We start from the raw sequence: 19,086 nt of genomic DNA, 5'->3' as shown, positions 1-19,086 counted from the left end.
TTACATTTTTTGACATTTTACTCATTACGTTTGCGGATTTACAAGGTCTTTTGTCTTCTTTGCCAAAGGTTGTTAATGCCTCACCAAATGACAACTCCCAAGATGCCACACCTTTGGGCTACAGCAGTTTAAGTATTGTCAAATAATACTTATAGAAACAGGCCTCTGAAAGTGGCTAAATGGTTTTGACATTAAACATTACATGGATGTATATAATGAAAAATCTTAAATGGACAGTGTTTTGGGCGGGGGGGTTAATGGTATTATCTTTATGCATTTATGTATTTTATCTTGTTTATATACGTTGTCCTTGCTGTGTATTATGATTTGATTAATCCTTACAATTAGTTATTGTTGGTTCTGTATTTAATTGGAAATATTTATTCATTTTATTATGTACTAGCCTGGGTACCCAGTGGTGTCTGGGTTATTTGAAAAAGGCATTGTTTGTTTTTGAGTGTTAGGTAATATCATTTAGTTAATTAGTAACACTATTTATTAGGAAAAAGTCAGTCTTTGATTTCGTTTTTTATGAATGCTCCTAATAAAAATACTTAACAATGTGGGTGAAATACAAATCCCAAAACTGAGTCAATCCTCCCCAAACCAGGCCTGTATGCAAAGTTAGCCATGTTGGGTCTGTGTGCTAAGTTTGGTCCAGATCTGTCATGGGCTGGATTCAGTGCTCTCTGGATAAGGGTGAACTACAACTCCCAGATCCAAGGACAATCACCCCCAAACCCCACCTGTATGCACTCTCTCTCTAGTATGTTCAGTTGCTGTGTGCCATAGAAAAGAACAGGAAAGGGTTAAGGGAGAGGCAGTGGGTTGGGTCATGCAAATTCTACATCAATGGAGAGAGAAAAGAACACTGGGAAGTGGCTCGCTGTAACCTGCAATGTCTTTGGAGGGCGGGCTTTGGTGGTTCCTCAACACTGTTGTAGTGGAGGCGGTTTGTGGAGGCGGGAGGTTGTCTGCGTAAATGGACACCTCCACCACATACACGCATACAGATTTTCACTTTTATTATGTGTATCGATTTTGTGATTTTATACTGTTGTGATTTTAGACAAGCCACTGTGGGGAGAGGGAGTGGAATATAAATAAAGCTGCTATTATTATTATTATTATTATTATTATTATTATTATTATTATTATTATTATTATTAATTCAACAGTGTAGATGCACCCTAGATGGGCATGGAGAATCCTTCCAAAATCTAAATGTTATGATATTAGTGCTGAGTGGGAAGTGTCATGATTAAACTGTAACAAGCAAAACCGCAATCCCACTCCATAAATATCATCTCATGAGTCCTGAAAGAAACTGCTCTCCTGGAGTCATACTACAGTCTCATTCAGTAAGAAATTCAGAACAGATAAATAGATGGGGCTGTGCAAATATGAACTGTTATATTTTCCATCATTTCTATGCTGCCCTTCTCACCCTAAGGGACTCAGGGTGGCTCACAATCTGACAATATTCACGCCAGTATACAGTACAAAAGATAAAACATAGGCAATTAAAACAATCAATTTAGCATAATACAATAAATACATTTAAAACAGTACAATAAAAATACTTAAACCATTCGTCCACAAAAACCTTGCACGTAAGTCTTAATCTGGAGAATTAAGAGAAGCCTCCTACAAGGATGGTAAAAAAAAACATCAAAACATCCGGGCATCCCCGGAGTAATGTCCTTGCAGACGGCCAATTCTCTCACACCAGAAACGACTTGCAGTTTCTCAAGTCGCTCCTGACATGGAAAACAGCATTGAATAGCCTTGCAGCTTCAAAGCCTGGCTGCTTCCTGCCTGGGGGGAGGGGGCATCCTTTGTTGGGAGGTGTTAGCTGGCTCTGATTGTTTCTTGCCACAGATGGGGCAAAACGTCAGAAGAGAATGCCTCTGGAACGCGACCATACAGCCCGGAAAACTCACAACAACCCAAATAAACTTTGGCTAATCTATATACAGTAGAGTTTCACTTATTCAAGCCTCGCTTATCCAAGGTTCTGGATTATCCAAGCCAGTAATTATAAATATGAATTACTTCTATGGAGGAACATAACCAGTTTGCTTTCAGTAATAGTGTTGGGAGAAAGGCAAAACTCATTATCTTGGAGAAGTGTTGAAGGAAATGTTGGCAACTGCATTGGTTTTATTCTCACGTAAAAATCAAAACATTGGAGGGATGGTTCTGAAATGGGCACAACCAAAAGGTGATTTAAAGAAATAATAATAACAAAAATGCTATTGGAAAGCAAGTCACCACAATTTTCTACAAGAGACAAAAATAATATATATGTGAAAAAGCATTGAAAACTTCCTTTCTTGGACTAGAATCTGCAGAATCCCCAGGCATCATGGCCAATGCTCTTTTGGTTGAGGAATCTGGGACTTCTAATCCAAACAAGGCTTTTTAGAAGCTCTGATACCTGAAATGATTGAAAACTTTTGTTGAACTGTATTCACAAGTTCTGCCCCTGGTATTTCTGTGCCTTCAAGTTGCATGCCGACTTATGGTGACTACACAAATATTGTAGGGCTTTCTTAGGCAATGAATATTCAGAGGCGGTTTCACTAGTTCCTTCCTCTGAAATAGATCCTACAATAACTGGTATTTATTGACGATTTCCCATCCTAGTACTAACCAAGGCTGACTCTGATTAACTTTGAAGATCAGATTAGATTTGGTACTTTCAAGATATTTAATTTTTTCTGTTTGAGACCCATTAAAAATAAAACAGCAAACATCCAACTAGCAACCTTCTTGCTATTGTCCTTCTATCAATTAATGCAAATTGTCTTCCTTCTCAATAAGAAAGGATCAGAATTTCTATGAAGCCGACTTTCCTAACTTCTTAACACATAAGCATGTCCTCTGAATACACACACATGAAGCTTGTGGTAGACTTTGGAGAAATAAAATACGGACAAAAGTCATATATACATTTATCAAATGCGAATGGCTGAAAATGAATAAAGCTGAAAAATCTAACAACATTTTTACTTAAGGCATGACATAAATGCAAGGCTATGTGATGAATAATATATATGGACACCAATTATTAAAAAAAAAAGTGTATATGCAAAATAGCCCAATGTTTACGTAGGAACTAAAAGCAAAACTTGGAACCAGATATAGACAAAGGTTAGGATGAAAATATAGGTTGGGTAAAGATGAAATTAAGAATTTTTGACACATCTACCTCTCAGCTAATATAGACCTAAGCTGACTGCAAGCAGCTTTGCAAAACAGATTTAATTAGCTTAAATCATGGCTGTTACAAGTTCATAAAGTTCTAACTGGGATGATGCCTGAGGCTGCATCTATAATCAGAATTAATGCAGTTTTACATAAATGTAATAGCCATGGCTCAATGCTACTGAATCATTGGAGTCATAGTTTTACAAGGTCTTTAGCTGTCTCTGCCAAAGAGTGCTGGTGCCTCACCATTCTACAAATCCTAAGATTTTATGACATTGAGCCATGACAATTAAAGTGATGTCAAACTGCAGTAATTCTGCAGTGTAGATGCACCCTGATCTCTACATCCTTTTGAAAGGTAGGAAGTAAAATCTTACCCCTTTGCTTCCTGTTCTAGAACCAATGGATCAGAAGGCTCTCACCTTCGTTGTACTGTTCCCATTAAAATGCTCACTCCTCCTCTTTGAAATGATATCTCTGGCTGGTAACGCAGGCTTTGTTTTGAAGCAAAATTGCTTCCAGTGTCTTTTTGCTGCTCAATTTTCCTTTTGACATTGCCGCTGAAACTGGCATTGTTTTCTTTCGTTCTTTTTTTATCCAAGGACTGTTGTCTGTAGGATGATTTTATGATAGTAAAGAGCTGCCAGACGTCACCTTGGTAGATGCATGTGTTGCTCTGATAAGCATTTGTGGGCAAGATTGGTCAGGAATGTTTCCTGCAGAAGCGGTGCTGAAATGAATGGAAGTTGCGCAACTGCGCAGCTGGTGTGGCTCTTGCTCAAGGCTCTTTTCTGTCAAAAGTCTCCCTCCAGAAGATACCAGAGAAAAACTGTGAGCACTGAAGTAACTCATGCAGGTTTAAGAATAACATTCCTCCTTGATTTTCAGTGAACAATAATACCCATGATGTATCGGGGGAAATGTGATAGCTAGAAATATAGTCTTTGCCTTTCTCATAGCTAACCTGAGACATGTGTGGCCACACAACATCAGAATGTGGTTAAGGTGTCAAAATTACTAATGAGGAGGCAAACATACGCTAGGAGACTGTAGCAATTTGTTTTTGCTTGAAACTTCAATAAAGGTCAGAATCTTTCCCCTTACTCTTAGTGAGTTAACTACAGTAAATGCAAACTACAGTAGAGTCTCACTTATCCAACATAAATGGGCCGGCAGAACGTTGGATAAGCGAATATGTTGGATAATAAGGAGGGATTAAGGAAAAGCCTATTACACATCAAATTAGGTTATGATTTTACAAATTAAGCAACAAAGCATCATGGTTAACCACAAATTTGACAGAAAAAGTAGTTCAATACACAGTAATGCTATGTAATAAGTACTGTATTTATGAATTTAGCACCAAAATATCACGATGTACTGAAAACATTGACTACAAAAATGTGTTGGATAATCCAGAACGTTGGATAAGCAAGACTCTACTGTACTTTGAAGGCAGTTTGCATTAAATGAAGCACTGTATATACTCATGCTTAAGTATGGAAACTGTTGCCAAAAAATCAATACCAAAAACCCAGATCGACGTATCCACAGATCAATGTAAGTACTGTATCTTAACTTTCATCAAAAGTTGAGTGCTAAAAGATGAGAGCTTAGTCCATTTTGCAAAAACTTAAAATAAATACCAAAGTCCTCTACTCACTTCACTGCGGAGCAGCTTTGGGCTGTTTTTAATGCCTGGGCAAGGAAATAACAGTGGCAATTGGCTCCTGAGGCTGTGCTGGTGCTTTCCCCTTGCCATGCAATGACCTTCGCCTCATCCACAGGTCATAACAAAATCCATAATTTTAGCCTCCAAACCTGTAGCAGTATGTTTTTGTTTGAATCTTCAGGAAAAAAGGTTCCACCTAAACATTAGAGAGAACTTCCTGATGGTAAGAGCTGTTTGGCAGTGGAATAGGCTGCCTGGGTGTGGTGGACTCTCTGCTTTGGAGGTTTTTAGGCAGAGGCTTAAAAGTGCATTGATTATGTCTTCTGTCATGGCATGACTGGATGACATGTGGTCTCTTCCAACTTTGATTCTATGAACTCATCCACGAGTATATATCGAAGCTGAGGATGAAGGGGGCATGGGAGAATGAGAGAGAAACTGGGATATTTTAACAGCAGCTGAAAAAGTGGGATGATAGAGGATTAACCAGGACTGTCTCTGACAAAGAGAGTCAGCTGGAGTGTATGAGCTCTAGAATTCCCTATCAAATCTCAGCTAGCTTCCTTCCTATTGTTTTTCTGCAAATAGGCATCCTTTTTTATTTTATCCAGGTGAGCCTTTGGCAGCTGACCACTCATTTGTATTTCAGCTGGGTAGGTACTCTATTTTTGTTCATCAATGCCTCTTTTAATTGTGTTTTATTTTTTCTCAAACAAAAACAAACAAAAAATACAAAAATGGTTAAGCAGCAGCAGGGGAAGGTGTTTTATCTTTTCTTCCTAAATTAGCCTCCTGAAATCAAACAATGTAAAAGTGCGGACACAAGAACACAACACAACAAGGACAAGGACACAAGAACCGACATCTATGCAGAAGGATTTCTCTGCAAGTTCTCTGCAAGTTCCACTATTAAAAATTAATCCTTGGCCAAATATGGGCTCAGGTTTAGCCTTTCCTTTGTCCAACATCCACCTTCCCAAGCTTATGTTTTGAATTAGTTTCCAGGTGATGGATCTCACAGTTATAGTGGAAAATCAATTAAATCCTGCAAAGCAAGTCTGATCAAGGGCAATCTTTGTGCAACAGTTTGAGTGGCGGACTATGATTCTAGAGGCAAGAGTCGAAGACACACAACTACAGTGACAGCAACAAAATCCTACCACTGGCCTGTTTCTGCTCGAAGAGAGTGAAAAGCCATACTTACAAGATTAAGGCGAATAATCATGCTTCTGTTCTTCTGCCCTCATTACTGACAAATCAAATTAGTTCCTAGGAGAAAAAGAAGAAGAAATTTTTTTTTTTTAGTATAAAGCTATATTTAGAAATATTTTTAAAATCTATATATATAAAAGGGTAATGAAATTTCGGCCTAGGACAAAACAACAAAACTACACATCCCAGAAACACTAAACTTGGCAGCACAACCCCTCATTCATGCCTCTACGTTCATACAACAAAAAGCTCCAGCTACTCCAGAAAACGGCCAGGTTTTGAGACTGCAAGACTATTCACTGCTATTCCACCTGCCCAACAAAGGATTCCCATAAGCCACAGCAACGCGTGGCCGGGCAAAGCTAGTTATTTATAAAAGTAGAGTGTTTGAAGTTCCATTGGCTCAATGTTCACTATATAATAATTTTGACTTTATAGGAAAAAGAAGCATCCTGTCATCTTATATTCATTTACCGAGGGACAGAAATGTGAAAGACATTGCTGTGATGTTCAATGCACATCTGCATGGGCAATGCATAATGGTACCTACCCATATATTCAATTCTACCGCCACAACTTTCAGCATCATCTCATGGCCAAAACAGTACAATCACATGGGTAAGGAAATCTATGTATGCATAAGTCACTAAGGTTGACTCTACATTGTAGAATTGGTGTAGTTTGACATCACTTCAACTGTTATGTCTCAATGATATGGAATCATGAGAGTTGAGTTTGGGAAGACACCAGCACTCCTGAGCAGAGAAGGCTAAACAGTTTGTAAAACCACATGGCAGTTAAAGTGGTGTAAAGCTACATTAATTCCACAGTGTAAATGTGCCCTAGGATGCCAGTCTCTATATCTCAGTTACAACACTTCTGATGCAGTACATTCTCCTGTTCCCTAGAGGGCATGTGAACACAATACACTGTGACCAAGAAGTTATTGGAAGAACTTTTGCAGTTGTTTCTCTCTCCAGAGTTTCTTTCGCACCCCGCACCCCCCTCCCCCCCAAAAAAAGCAAAGTTCAGAGGTGATGCAGGTGGTATGAAATGATGAATATCTTTAGTTAATAGTTAATAAGCCAAACAAAAGCAAGTACATGGATGTTATAAAGAGGAAGGGGAATGTAGCTACTACATTCATATTATATTGCTCTTAAAGCACCAGCCTTACTAAAATGAACTAGAAAGTCGTACCCATCATTTCATTCCCCTATTCCTTGTCCTGGCTTTGAGCTTGGGAGTGTCAGAAACATCAGCATGAATTTTTGAAGAAGAAAAAAAACCTTTCTCCATCCCACAGAAAAATCTTATGTTGCTTCTCTTTCCCCCACCTCATTCATGCTCCCATTTCCTTACACCACTACTTTCTATTGGTTATTCATTCCTCTATGGAAGTGGTTCTCAACCTTCCTAATGCCGCAACCCTGTAATACAGTTCCTCATGTTACGGTGACCCCCAACCATAAAATTATTTCAGTTGCTACTTCATAACTGTAATTTTGCTACTGTTGTGATTTATAATGTAAATATCTCATATGCATGATGTATTTTCATTCACTGGAGCAAATTTGGCACAAATACCCGGTATGTCCGAATTTGAATACTGGTTGGGAGGGATTGATTTTGTCATTTGGGAGTTTTAGTTGCTAAGATTTATTGTTAACTACAATCAAGGAGCATTCTGAACTCTTGCAAGGATGGAATTGAACCAAACTTGGCACACAGAACTCTAAAAGAAAATACTGGAAGGGTTTGGTGGGCATTGACCTTGAGTTTTGGAGTTGTAGTTCACCCATATCAAGAGAGCACTATGCACTCAAACATTGAAGGATATGGACCAAACTTGGCACTCAATATTCCCAAATGTGAAAACTGGTGGAGTTTGGGGAAAATTGACATTGACATCTGGGAGTTGTAGTTGCTGGGATTTATAGTTCACCTACCATCAAAGAGCTGCTTGAATCCCACCAATGATAGAATTGTGCCAAACTTCCCACACAGAATCCACATTACCAACAGAAAATACTGGAGGGATTTGGGAGGAATTGATAGCGATTTAGGGGAGATGTAGTTCAACTACCTCTGGAGACCACTGTGAATTAATATGAGTTTTCTGGTGGTCTTTGGTGACCCCTGTGACACCTCCTCGCGACCCCCCTAGTTGAGAAACGCTGCTCTATGCATCCCAGCAGAATTCTTAGGGTTAAGAAGTTCAAACCCCAGTTTTCTCAGCCAGATGAGGAGTTCCTATGCAGTGCCTGGCACACAACATAACAAGGCCATCTAGAAGCAACTCCATAGAACTAAAATGGCATGGCACTTGAAAATTTCCTATTAAAATGCCTTTGGAAATGCCATTTTAAAATACCTTCTAAAATAAGTAGAAATAATTGCTTATTACAGACTAAAGTGGACATATTTGTAAGCCGCCCTGAGTCCCCTTATTGGGTGAGAAGGGCGGGGTAGAAATACTGTAATAAATAAATAAAATAAATAAAGTTCCTTCACCCTTGTTCATTGCATTGCCTTAGAAATGTAACTTCATTTCAAATATGTTTACTCCAAAAAGTTAACCAGCATCTATAGTGCTTGTGACTTGATACTGTCAAGGTCGCAGATAAAACAACTACAGTAGAGTCTCACTTATCCAAGTCTCGCTTATCCAAGCCTCTGGATTATCCAAGCCATTTTTGTAGTCAATGTTTTCAATATATCGTGATATTTTGGTGCTAAATTCGTAAATACAGTAATTACAACATAACATTACTGCGTATTGAACTACTTTTTCTGTCAAATTTGTTGTATAACATGATGTTTTGGTGCTTAATTTATAAAATCATAACCTAATTTGATGTTTAATAGGCTTTTCCTTAATCCCTCTTATTATCCAAGATATTCGCTCATCCAAGCTTCTGCTGGCCTGCTGGATAAGTGAGACTCTACTGTACTTCTAATTTGAAATCCCAGAAGCAATTCCTTTCTATCACTCCCCTGCCAGGCTCTTTGTTCCTCTGTCCTTCCCCACTTCAAGTAACTTTTTTTTTTGCTTTTCATTAATGAATAACCTCAACAATAAAATTCAGTGCCTTGAGAAAGGGGTAAAGATCACACTGAAGAACAGCTGCCCTTTGTGAACCTTCACCAATACTTTGGGAAGACACTTCAATTAGTTTTAAAAATGAGATAGTCTAGCATATAGGATAGGTGAGAGGTGGGAAATGTGAGTAAAAGAATCCCTACAGGTGTTGGTGTACTTGGCGTAAAACTGATATAGGACATTAGCAGGGACTTATTTCCAAGTGTGCCAGGGACAGCACCATGTTTATGGCTATGGGATGAAGATGTTCCTTCAAATCCTGGAAAATTACCAGGAACAAGCATCCAATGGCTTGGTCACCAGATCTTTCCGGGGATCAGCTATTTGAATAGCACTGGTGTACAACATCAAGGTCCTGACTTTTGCTCAAATAGTGTGATTTGATTGGTTGCTATTTACTTATTTATTGGTTGGTTTGTTAGTTGTTTAGGATAAGTTGACCATTCCAGCTTATGGCTATTTAAGGCAGTGAGCTGGGGCTAAATATTGGCAGACAGGCCATTAATAATTTTGCACATTTGCAGTGACATTTTTACAAAACCACAGAAGCGGTGCATGTTTGTGTATGTGAACAATAAACACAATGCAGTGATATGTAGAAATAGATAGATAGATAGAGTTGGCCCTCCACATTAATGGATTCAACCATCCACATCTGGAAAATATTCCTACCCATCCCCAAAATTCCAAAGAATAAACATTGATTTTGCTATTTTGTTACAGTTACGAATTTACTATACCAATGTATATGATGACACTTATGCATACACAGATTTAAATTTATATTTTGCCCCTTCCCTCCAATGGACATGGCTCTCTTCTCACATCATTACTGCAACCATCCTATGAGAGAAACCCATTCTGAGAGAAAACAACTGACTGAAGATCCCCCACTCAGCATGGAGAAAAACCTTGACCTCCCAAGTCCCAGTCCAACACCATAACCAAAAACGATGCTTATTTTCTGTAATTCGTGGAGAAGGAAAGGGAAGGGAAGGGGGAGTTCTCACCAGGCTAGAAGTCTCACAGTTCATCTCTTTTCTAGATGGAAGAGAGTTAGCGGTAAAAGGAACAAACTGGGAACACAGCAGTCTTCTTTTCCAGCTGTTCCGACTGCCAGGCATCGTTTGGCTTGACTCTCTCATAATCAAGGAGAACAGTGAATCCTTATGGATCACCACCCAAAAACATTCCACTGGGTTTATTTGGTTGGTGAGCCATAAGGATGATCACTGTTCAGCCAAACGGCAGCAACTTTGGCTGTAGTTAAAATTAAGATCCTTTTTTTTTTAAAGGAAAGGCTTGGGAAAAAAGTAAAATATCCTTAGACATTCCACAGTGCACCTTAACAGACATGACATCCCAGTTTGTGCGAGGACACATTCACTGCTACAATCCACATATTGTTCTTAACTCTTGTTCTTTTTAGTGCAACTAAGGATGGAAAGCGCTCCGGCTATGTTTCAACTCCTAAATGCATGGCAACATGTTTGTGGTTTTCTACCACAAACAGCCTCACATGCACAAACAACTGAGCAAGCAGATAACAGATCTGCTGAATTTCTAATCCTTGATGACCAATTATGAAAATCAGGGAAAAATGGGATTGCTTTGGTTTAGAATCAAACAGGTTTGGCAACAGGGATGTGAAGCCATGCAGTTTGTCTCTAGAGGGGCTTCCTATGCACATGGCCCTCTTTACTCTCCATTCCACTTTGTTCCTTCCCTCACCAGCAATGTCTCTTTTTGCAAACTTTTGCAACCACCAACAATAACATTGGTGACACAATTTCAGTTGGAACAACTTACATAATATAATCCTATTTTCAAACATGTGCAATTTGCATCTTCTTTGGGATGCATTTGCATACATAAGTGAGCTGCATAACTTTGACTGCTAGCAAACAGTTCCATAGATGGCCAGCTTGTGCTGTCAGATATTTAAAAAGTAATTTTTACTCACTGGCCTTTTGCCATGTCCAGTTCATAAACACTGGATTAGTAGGACTGAGACGGGGAGGAATAAAGAGAAGATCAATAGTCCTGTTCAAGCAGAAACATGCATGGCCACTGGCAACAGGCACAAGGCAGTGCTAATTAGATTCCAAGTATATATATATTTTGCTCAGTCATTCTTTGTGAATCTGTATGAAAGAAATCTCTGTATGAAAGCCTTTATTTACATGTTTTTTTTCCAAAAACATCCAAATCCTTTATGCTTGCCATCCTCAGCAATGGGGAGTTATTAAAAAATATTGAAACGATGGAACTAAGATACTGCCCTATCACTGCAGGGAAAAATGCTTTAGAAGAAAGAGCAAAGTTTTAATCCAGGGTTGGCATTGCCAGATTCAGATTTCCAGGGGCAAGGAGTCTGCACCTTCAGAAGTTGTACAGAAGTAAATGTTTGCCCATCTTATACCCCTATTCCCTTTTTACCAGATTTCAGCAAATTTGCTGGAACTACAATTCCTACAATCCTCAGTCAGTATGGACTACTGACCAGAGATGTTTCTGGATCTTGTAGTCCCCCCGATAACTGTTCCAAGCACTGATCTGGACAAACTAGAGCAGAGCTTTGCAAACTATGTGTCACAACTTGTTTGTATGTTAGCTACAGTGTGTAGGCGTGTCACATGGACGTAACAAGAAACTTCTGTATCTATGTAAAAGAAGCAATACATTGTATATTTTTAAAATATAAATGAAATGAGATGTGTTTTATTGAGATGTGTTGTGCCCCCATACATTCTGTTATGACAATTTATGTATGTGTCCATATCTCTTATAAGAGATTGGTTTACCCGCCAGTTTGGTAATAAAACTGAATTGCTGTGTTGCGAAATGATGCATGTCTAAAAAGTGTGTCACCAACATGACATATTTAGAAGGCTCTGAACTAGAGGTTATAAAGGAAAGGTGGGGTTACCAACCTTGTCTGTCTCTATCATGAGAGACATTTGCCACCGAGACTCTGTGGGTGGGGTGCAATTGAATGGATCTACTTGTCATTTTTCCTAGGAGACAATTGTTGACACCGAATGTCTACTCATCTTGGCAGAGAAGAGCATGGGGTAGTGGCATGAATCTATAGCAAGGAAATAGTGATTGACAGAAGAATCAAATATTTCCTTTTCTCCCATAGGCTACCCCTTGTAAGGATCACTACATCCATGTGACCCCTATCGTTATAGCTAATATGGAGTTAGGATGATGCAACTTTTTAAAAAATCATGTTAGAAGCAACTTGAGAACAAACTGCAAGTCACTTCTGGTGTGAGAGAACTGGCCATCAACAGAGACGTTGTCCAGGGGATGCCTGGATGTGTTACTGGGAGGCTTCTCTCGTGTCCCTGCAAGCTAGAGCTGACAGATGGAAGCTCACCCCGTCTCACGGATTCAAATCGGCAACCTTCAGGTCAGCAGTTCAGCCACAAAGGTTTACTATGGCAGATGACGCAACTGCCATAGTAACATGTACTTTGGATTTTTCTTCCCTGTGTAAAGAGTTATTGCAACTCTGTTCAAATTGTGCTTTGCTGCAAACATGTAGTGGTCCTGATGGCTATTCCAATGTGCAACACAGACATCTGTTAAGTTCTGTTAAGACTTGTAACGAATGGCAATGTATATGTATAGATTTCTCTTGTTGGAGAAGATGCATATACTCCAAATGTTAGCACTTCAGGAAGAAAGATTTTGTGTTCCAGTAAGGCCTGTGAACAGAAAATGATTTGCAGTAGACTGGATAAACTGAAGGAATACAAATATCCAAGTGTATATTTTAAATAGAGTTGGTGGTTTGCCTTGACATCTTTTCAATAACTTGAGCAATAATAACAATGATATGGCATTGTTGTTCCTGTAGCACTAAGCATTCTTGACTTGCTCCATTTACTGCCTAGGATCTATTACGGGGACATTTTGTTAATATTCTAAATGGACTTTGGTCAAGATAATGTTTGCTGGAGTTTTATGAACTTTGCCATAGCGACAAGTGAGGCCAGAGTTGAAGGAAAATATTGTTAGGCTCCTGCGTTGAGTTTATGGGTTCAAGTAAAATTCAAGAACTGCAGCCAAGGGGCACCATAAACAAGCGGTTTATACTGGATTAACATAGAAACAGTGTCTACAAAATTAACATATCATCTCTGACAGGCACACGTGATGGTCAGTCACATGTACTTTACCCTAGGCTTCTTAAGAAGGAAACAGAATACAGCTGTTGGTAGTGTGTTCCTTCAAGTCATTTCCAGTGTATGGTGACTTTAAGACAAATCTTGGCATAATGTTTCAGAGGGAGCTTGCCTTTGCCTTCCTCTGAGAATCAGAGACTGTGATATACCCAAAGCCATCCTAGGGTCCAGATTCATAGTTCAACACTATTCAAAACAGCTACTGAAGCTGATATTTGAAGAGAAAGCCAGATGTGGAGGTTGGGCAGCTCCATCCTCCCCCTTAAGGCAGTTTTTCTGCTAAATATATATGACTCTTCGGTTTTTATCCAAGGAAAGGAGAGATATCAGTATCTCTTCTTTCTTGAGATAAAAACTGAAAAAGTATTTTGGGTGGTGTTAATGGAAGGGCAGTGCCTCTTAAATATCTGATGCGGAGACCCGCTTCGTGCCTCCACACCCACTGTGCCAGTAAGCGGTACTATGTTTGCAGCTTTTGCCTACAACTGTGTCTTTCCTTTCAGTCTTGCTTGCTAACTTTTCTGGAGACTGACATCCATGGCTCATAGGACCAATACTGCTTCACAGGCTACAGCTTTAAGTACAACATCTGCTGGCAAAATACATATTTTATCCTGTATCGATCTATGCAATTTCCACAGTCAAATCTGGTAATAAACAAGGAAAGAACACTACACACAAACACACCAGCAACCAACTAGGTATGGCTGAAACATGCTCTTTTAAAGAACTCACAACATTCAGTCATGGTGCGCACACTTTAAATAATGCAATGCAAACATTTGCAGCAGTACAATACTTTAAACATGTATCATCCTCTCACCTGTGCGGTTTCTCGTAGTAGTATTTGCGGACGCATTAGAGCAAGAGATGCATTTAAACCCAAGGGATCCTTCTCTTGTCTGAACCCCACAGAGGCTGGGTCTGTTCTGTACAGATCCAAGCAGGTGCCTCAAACAAACAGCCATAAAAGGCAAGCCTTGGTAAGCCATGAAATGAAAACTGGGTTGGATACAGCCAGGCAAACAGATTAGAGGTGTGGATTCAATTTTTTACAATAAAAAATATGACTTTTATAGAGAGCCAATGGGTCAGCCGCTTGTATAAACTCTGGTTTAAAGAGCCTGTTCTCAGTGGTAGGTTTTCCTCCTCCCTTGCCACACCTCCTCCGTTATTTAGAGAAACTGTTATAACTGTTATGATGTCTGCCTGAAGTTTTTATTCCTGAGCAGGAGAGAACTGCTTCTGTGGATTAAACATAACAGTCTTTGGATGTAAGAATCAGCCCTGATTCATTGTTATGGAAACGAGTTGCAATGAAACAGTAGGCTTAATGGTTCATTCCTCCAGCATGGCCCCAAGGAGGGGATTAGAGGCCTCTAGAACTGTTTTTATTAACCATAGTTTAGTGTGGTGTACAAATCTGAGACTATGGTTAATAGTCAAAATGATTAAAAAAAAAACAAGGCACTTCCAAAACCCAAAGATTATAGACAGTGTGTTCTAATAGACCATAAGATTAACCACAAGAATATCCTTTTGTTAATCAAAAACAAAATGTGGAAGCTTCCAGTTTCCTGATGAATAAATTTAATGGAGGGGGGAAGACAAGCATTAGGGATCAAACAGGTCATTCTTGTAATGGTAACAGGTAGTTTAGCAATGTGGTCAAGCCTGTCTGAATGTTGCTGACAAATAGCTGGACAATGAATCATGTGCCTATTGCTTAGCCTAAAACTATGCCAAGTAATCAACCACATACTGTGAAGTGGAAAAACACCTGACAACGAGACTGGACTGACAGCCTTCTACAAGGAGTGATTTAGAAAGCCATTTTTGTCAATAGATTCAATGAGGAATAAAACAACAACAAGAAGAAAAAGAAATGTCGGTATTTCCTTGTTATACCAAAATGAAGACAGCAAATTGTGTTATGTATTTGGAAACTGCCTTTCTGCACAGCGCTTGATATGATTAAGTTCATGCTGATCAAGTTCCAAAACACTGGCTCCAATCCAGCTCTTCCCATGACTCATGGCTTAGGGTTGCCAGGTTTCCTTTAAAGCAACATGGAACAGCCTCCTCCTATTTACTAAGGCAGGGTGGTATATATGAGGCAGTCATGGATACATAAGCCACCTCAAGTCTTGTGAGATGACAGCTTCCTGCCAGATCTCATGGCTCCCATGAAATTCCAAATGTTATGGGAACCCCAAAACTCATAGACATTTCATAATATCATACCAGCCATTACAAGGTTAAAGGGTCATGTTGCTGCTTCCAAAAAGGACAAACAAGAGCATCATGCTAGCTGCAATTTCCACAGACGGACCTCTGATTGTTGTGTACTCAAGGGTTTGTCTGCTAGGAACACATTGTAGCAAACACATTCTCAAAAGTTCAAGATATAAGTCTTCCTGAACAGTCCTGATATGGAAAAAGACTCTAGCCTCCCAAATAAGTGATGTCCAAACAGGACACCTGGGAACCCTGTTATTGCCTGAAAAGAACAGAAAGGAATCTGTATCTACATTTGCACATATCAGAGCAAATGTATTGTTTTGCTAAGAAATGTTTGGCTAAATTAGCCTCAGATAAAAGTCAAACAGATTCATATAGAGAGAACTCTGTCCTTGAAATAGTGTATCCCAAAACAATTCAGCAGAAAGCATAACTCAATATGTACATCTTTGAAAAAACGCATATAGAATACTTCAGGGAATAGGAAAGTGCATACAAAAATGTGTCCATGAAGAAAAACTATGATAAAATATGCTATGTTAGGGAAAATGCATACCAAAATATGTGCATGATATATCCATATAGAAATCCCTCCCTTATATCATCCAACCTGATCAAAAAGGATGGGAAGAGCATGGAAGTTGGGATTCAGAAAACACAACTAAATCAAAATGAAGAATTTTGCATGTCCCTAGCCATAACAAGGACTTTCTCACAAAACATTTGATTTCCAAATGATGCAGAGTTCGTCTGCAATTACTCCTTTAGATAATGTCAGATAAAGCTGTGGAAGAGGATTTTGTTACCAAATTTTACAAAGACAGGGCCTTCATTTGGGATCTGGCGTCGTAGCCCTTGTTCCATAATCTGGCTATGTCTTCAAGTAGTACTTTTTCAAGACAAACAGCATTCAGCAACCCCCCCCCCCCACCCCACCAAGAATTGATTTCCTCCCTTTTTTAAAAACAACCAGTATAATCAACAATTCAGTTGCAGATCCTATCTTGCATTGCATTTAGTCATTCTAGGAAAATGTTATTAGGAGATGGAAACAGCTCACAACAACATCACTATGGACAAACTTTGTACTTGGCTCAGCTCTTGATTAAATAATATGAAAACTTGAGTATGTCGGAATGGTTGAAATCTGTTTTGGGATCTGATATAACCCTCCAAAGCCTGCATAAACATCATCTGATTGTAATAGTCAGAGCCTGCTTAGGATGCTTAGGAATTCTGAACTCAAATTATTCTTATATTCAAGAATAATTTCAGCATACATACTCTTTAGGGGAATGGTGGACAAAGTGAGACGTTTGGATGAGATGTAGCTCCTAGTTTTCACAGCCCTTCACTTGCCTGTCCCCAGATTCCCTGGACTGCCTCTTTTTTGTCCCCACAAAAGAGTGAAGTCCTGAAATCTCCAGGACTGGAAATTTGCCTTCTCAGTAGGTTGCAGAGTTCACTTGCACCTTAAAAATACTTGTTTTTCAGACTCAGAAGTAGCTTCTCAGTTCACTTCTGATTGGGGTTTCCCCTCCTTTAAGTGACATTTTTGGCAGTCTATGCAACTTCTGTAGGACTCAGTGGGCAGAAAATTGGCTCCTGGACCTGGTAGGTAGGTAGGTAGTTGCACACCTCTATGTTAACTGAGTATTCCAGTGTGAACCTGAAAAGAGGGACTTTCCTTGCACCGGAGCAATGCAATCCTCCTGTCCCCAGTCATATATGTCTACGCAAATATAGACATTCTAAAATACACCCACAAATAAAAAAGACTACTGGTCCAAAGCATTTTGGGTAACGAAGATTCAACCTGGAATGGCCCCATGAAATCCATAAAAGGTACATTTGCACACATTAAAATAGTGTCCCCCTGCATTTCTGATTTCCTATATCAAAAATAAAGTCTTAGAAAGAGCCTTTTGAGGTAAAAATTTGACATAAACATTCACATTCCAGCTCTTTTTATTGATTTAACAAATGAATGTTGTTAATGTAACATTTACTAAACTTTATTCTGAATTGTCTGACACTGATAAATATTTATCCTCCCTGACATGCTATTATTCTCACATCTTGACTGTGACTGCATGCCAGCTGTTGACTGCTGCCCCATATGCTGTCAAATCTTGCAAAACATTGTCATAAGTCATTTTTTAGAAGTTGACTGCTTCAGTGTGCCAGCTGTCAGACACTGTACACAACTGATTTTATTTCCAATGTGATTCTGAAAATATCTAATTTAGCCATTCTGGGGGTTTCTTCTTCTATAGGGAGAAGGATTTTTACCACCAGAAGAGAAGACAGTACTCTTTGAGGATTACCAATAACTTTCTATCAGATTCTCAGATGGGCTTCTACTGACTTTCAAAAAACATTGTACCACACAGTAAACAAACCTCCAGCTTTGCTGACATTAAACAAAGACTTTTCTTCTTTATTTTGGTCCTTTTTCCTACCAAAGAACCTTTGCATTTCTTTTAAGGCTGGGTTACAATCAGAACAACCACTGAGTTTATTGCTGTGTTTCCAAAGCTCAACATGGAGCCTTGTTTGTCCTAGCAGTTCTAGGTGTCACCCGAAATCTATATGACATTTAATAAATCCTAATCTCTTTAAGACTGTGCCCACTCTGCCAATTTATCATATACCCGGAGAGGCATGTCCTGTAATACACAATATGGCATCCTCCTTTATTATGAATGCATTCTAATTGCATGATATTAACTCCAACATACCTTTGCCAGTGATTTCTTGTAAACAAGGCAGGTAATCTGGATGATCTTGGGCAAATCATATTCTCTTCGTCTCAGAGAAAGACAAAGGAAAAACCCCTCTGAATAAATCTTGCTGAGAAAACCCCATGATATATTAAGCTTAGGGTTGTCATAAGTCAGAAGCCACTTGTAGGCACACAACCACAACAGAGTCTCTGGTGATCTCACCATGTGGTTGAGAAATCCTCTCTTAATCATAGCCAAACACTTCTGTTTCACTTAATTAAGAAAGTTGGTTTCGTGGACTTTGTGTCAAACATCCAGCAGGTTTTTAATGCAGTAAGCTCACATCCTTGGTTTCTTTCGTTCCATCCATGATCTTGGTGGCAATTCAATACCAGGAACAAGGTTTGCAGATCTCTGAGAATTATAATTTGGACTCCCTTTGATCCAGGGAGAACTTTTCGCTGGTTCAAACTTAGAAGAAACATCCCTTTCTGAGGCAATTCGCTCATAGGAGCTGGCTTCAGTTTGCCATTCCAGCTTAAAAATCATGCCATAATATTTCTGATTATTATGTATGGTTGTGAAAACTGGTCAGTGAAATGTAATGCTGGAGGAGAATTCTATGGACACCGTGGACTGCCAAAAAAGACACGTTAAGCTTGAGAAATCTCTAGAGGCAAAAATGCCTAAACTGAGGCCATTGTACTTAAAGATATCACAAGA

The 19,086-nt window shown here is 39.1% G+C and overlaps 1 protein-coding gene across 4 annotated transcripts in view; it reads right to left on the bottom strand.

Annotated features, from left to right (window-relative positions):
• The window catches only part of prlr (prolactin receptor), a 196,911-nt gene that overhangs the window by 44,721 nt on the left and 133,104 nt on the right, over nucleotides 1-19,086 (bottom strand). The window contains exon 5 of one of the 4 annotated variants that reach the window (XM_062972495.1): nucleotides 3,591-6,154. The exons of 1 other annotated variant lie outside the window; for it this stretch is intronic. The gene's annotated coding sequence lies outside the window, so the exon portion shown is untranslated. Of the gene's footprint in view, nucleotides 1-3,590; nucleotides 7,109-19,086 lie in introns of those variants that run through there. 2 more of the 4 variants (XM_003224267.4, XM_062972496.1) reach the window with 2 other exon arrangements.

This window comes from Anolis carolinensis, chromosome 2, assembly GCF_035594765.1.
Source record: "Anolis carolinensis isolate JA03-04 chromosome 2, rAnoCar3.1.pri, whole genome shotgun sequence".
In the NCBI taxonomy this organism is placed as follows: Eukaryota; Metazoa; Chordata; class Lepidosauria; order Squamata; family Dactyloidae; genus Anolis; species Anolis carolinensis.
This window is presented reverse-complemented; position numbering and strand designations above follow the sequence as displayed.